Below are 3,506 nucleotides of genomic sequence, written 5' to 3'. Positions count from 1 at the left end.
CTGTGCGGGGGAGACTGTGGCGGGGTGGCATTTACCTGATCGCTGGGCACTGAAGAAACACAGCACAGTGATTAGGTCTGAATTAGGCCTTTTATCAAATAAAGAAGAAACAAAGGCATAAAGTTTCATATTGGCATTAAAATAAATATGTTTTCCCAGCTGTATTTCTTTATTGTAATTTCTACATGGCCTTGCCCAGAATGTCCATAACATGGGGCTGATACTTGCTGGGAATTTCTCCCCTACACACCCTGCCCCCTACCCCACCCACAAAGCTACACACACAGGCTGTTGCTTAGATGAGGAATGCCATCAATCGCAGTGTCACAATGCGGTTGTGTCCTCCACCACCCAATGATGAGATCTTCCCAGCACGCTGCTCCTCGCCTAGGTCCCGGGCAAAGGGATGTCTCTGAGGTTCCCTTCTGTTCTCTGGTCAGGAGTCGTTTTTGCAAGACTGGACCCAGTCACGCTTCCCACAGTCGCTGTAGCACAGGAACAAGATAAAGTGGACTCTACTGCCCTCCGAAATGTCCTCATGCGGAAGACGTATATAATGGGATTGATGGCGGAGTTTGCGTGAGAGAGGATGACCGCGGAGAGGATCAGATCTGGTGGTACCTTGCACTGTGGACAATAAAACCGGACAACGTTAAGAATATGAATTGGGAACCAGCAGAGCACAAAGCAGAAGACCACAAGGAAGAGCGACGTCGCCATGCGAAACTCCCTGGCCACGATTCTCCTCCGCCGGCACCTCCGGCTCACGTCCACTTCCCATTCCGCAATCTGCCGGATCTGTCGCCGGATCTCCAGAAAGATGCGAGCGTAGAACACCAACATAGCCACAAGGGGAAGAACCACACAGCCGAAGAAAATCAGGTAGACCATGTAGTATTCAGATATGAGACTGCTGAAGAGGCAGATGCTCTCGGGAGGGAATTCTCCATGCCAGCCCATGAGTGGCATCAGGCCAGCCAACGCCGCCAGCAACCAGGTGAAGAGTATTACAATGATGGACGCCCGTGGTGTGACAAGTGCGCGGTAATGGAAGGGGCACAGGATGGAAATGTAGCGCTCTACGGCTACTGCCAAAAGTCCAAAGATGGAGGCCAGGGAGAAAGTCATGAGATTGCAAAGCATCAGCAGGCAGGTGTACAGGCTGCATCGCGCTATGCCCAGGTCCAGCAGGATGGCACAGGGGATAGCAACGGCTCCCACCAGGACATCCGCAGTGGCCAGGGAGAAGAGGAAGTAATTTGTAACCGTCCGGAGCCTGCGGTCATTTACCACGGCCAAGCAGATTAGGGTGTTCCCAACTACAGATATGACCGCAGTCAGCACTTCTGTCACCAAGTAGGGGACATTGGTGACAGAGACCAAGGGGCTAGACGTAGTCCCTGAATTAGAGGGTGATGAGTTCATGGCAGCAGGCAGGGCTGAGGACAATGGGACATTCTGGGTGATGATGTGTCCTCTGATGTATGATAAACTAGAAGGAAAGAGAAGAACATGGTGAGGGAATGATAGAACCCCTGTCCAGGGCACCTGTGGGGATGAGGGCAGGAAACCACAGGTCACAGTAACCCATCTTCTGCTGCTCCCATTCTGCACCATCCCCATTGTCTATATACATTACAGCAGCATTGCCTTATAGATCACCTCTTGTTTTATTGTATGGTCATGCTGATAGTCGCAGGGGTCGGCCGTGCTGTTAGTCGCTGGGGTCGGCCGTGCTGATAGTCGCTGGGGTCGGCCGTGCTGATAGTCGCTGGGATCGGCTGTGCTAATAGTTGCAGGGGTCAGTCGTACTGATAGCCGCTGGGGTCGGCCGTACTGACCGTTGCTGGGGTCAGTCGTACTGACCGTCATTGTGGTCATCATACTGACAGTTGCTGGGGTTGGCCCTACTGATAGCCGCTGGGATCGGCCATAATGATAGCCGCTATGGTCGGTCGTACTGATAGTCGCAGGGTCGGTCATACTGATAGCCGCTGGGACCGGCCGTGCTGATAGCCGCTGGGACCGGCCGTGCTGATAGTCGCTGTGATCGGCCATGCTGATAGTCGCAGGGGTTGGTTGTACTGATAGTCGCTGGGATCGGCCGTACTGATAGGGATCGGTCATACTGATAGTCGCTGGGATCGGCCATACTAATAGCTGCTAGGATCGGCCATACTAATAGGGATCGGTCGTACTGATAGCCGCTGGGATCAGTTGTACTGATAGTCGCTGGGGTCAGCCGTGCTGATCGTCGCTGTGGTCGGTCAAACTGATAGCCGCTGGGATCAATTGTGCTGATAGTCGCAGAGGTCGGTCATACTGATAGCAGCTGTGGTCGGTCGCACTGATAGTCGCTGGGATCGGTCATGCTGATAGTCGCTGAGATCGGTCGTGCTGATAGTCACTGGGGTTGGCCGTGCTGATCGTTGCTGTGGTCGGTCAAACTGATAGCCGCTGGGATCAGTTGTGCTGATAGTCGCAGAGGTCGGTCATACTGATAGCAGCTGTGGTCGGTCGCACTGATAGTCGCTGGGATCGGTTGTGCTGATAGTAGCTGGGATCGGCCGTGCTGATATTCGCTGTGGTCGGTCGTACTGATAGCCGCTGGGATCGGTCGTGCTGATAGTCGTTGGGATCGGTCGTACTGATAGCCGCTGGGATTGGTCGTGCTGATAGTCGCTGGGATTGGTCGTACTGATAGCCGCTGGGATCGGTCGTACTGATAGCTGCTGGGATCGGTCGTGCTGATAGCCACTGGGATCGGTCGTGCTGATAGTCGCTGGGATCGGTCGTACTGATAGCCGCTGGGATCGGTCGTACTGATAGCTGCTGGGATCGGTCGTACTGATAGCCGCTGGGATCGGTCGTGCTGATAGTCGCTGGGATCGGTCGTACTGATAGCCGCTGGGATCGGTCGTGCTGATAGCCGCTGGGATCGGTCGTGCTGATAGTCGCTGGTATCGGCCTTTCTGATAGTCGCAGGGGTTGGTTGTACTGATAGTCACTGGGATCGGTCGTACTGATAGTCGCTGTGGTCGGTCGTACTGATAGCTGCTGGTGTCGGTCATGCTGATAGTCACTGGAATCGGCCGTACTGATAGGGATCGGTCGTACTGATAGCCGCTGTGGTCTGCCGTGCTGATAGCTGGGATCGGCCGTGCTGATAGCCGCTGACAATCGGCCGTGCTGATAGCCGCTGACAATCGGCCGTGCTGACAGCCGCTGACAATCGGCCGTGCTGATAGCCGCTGACAATCGGCCGTGCTGATAGCCGCTGACAATCGGCCGTGCTGATAGCCGCTGACAATCGGCCGTGCTGATAGCCGCTGACAATCGGCCGTGCTGATAGCCGCTGACAATCGGCCGTGCTGATAGCCGCTGACAATCGGCCGTGCTGATAGCCGCTGACAATCGGCCGTGCTGATAGCCGCTGACAATCGGCCGTGCTGATAGCCGCTGACAATCGGCCGTGCTGATAGCCGCTGACATCGGCCGTGCTGATA

The 3,506-nt window shown here is 55.0% G+C and overlaps 1 pseudogene; it reads right to left on the bottom strand.

The window, feature by feature from the left end:
- Nucleotides 1–268: 268 nt before the first annotated feature.
- On the bottom strand, nucleotides 269–1,679 carry LOC146036791 (adenosine receptor A1 pseudogene; annotated as a pseudogene).
- Nucleotides 1,680–3,506: the final 1,827 nt, after the last annotated feature.

Source organism: Crinia signifera, chromosome 9, assembly GCF_055691185.1.
Source record: "Crinia signifera chromosome 9, ASM5569118v1, whole genome shotgun sequence".
NCBI lineage: Eukaryota > Metazoa > Chordata > Amphibia > Anura > Myobatrachidae > Crinia > Crinia signifera.
This window is presented reverse-complemented; position numbering and strand designations above follow the sequence as displayed.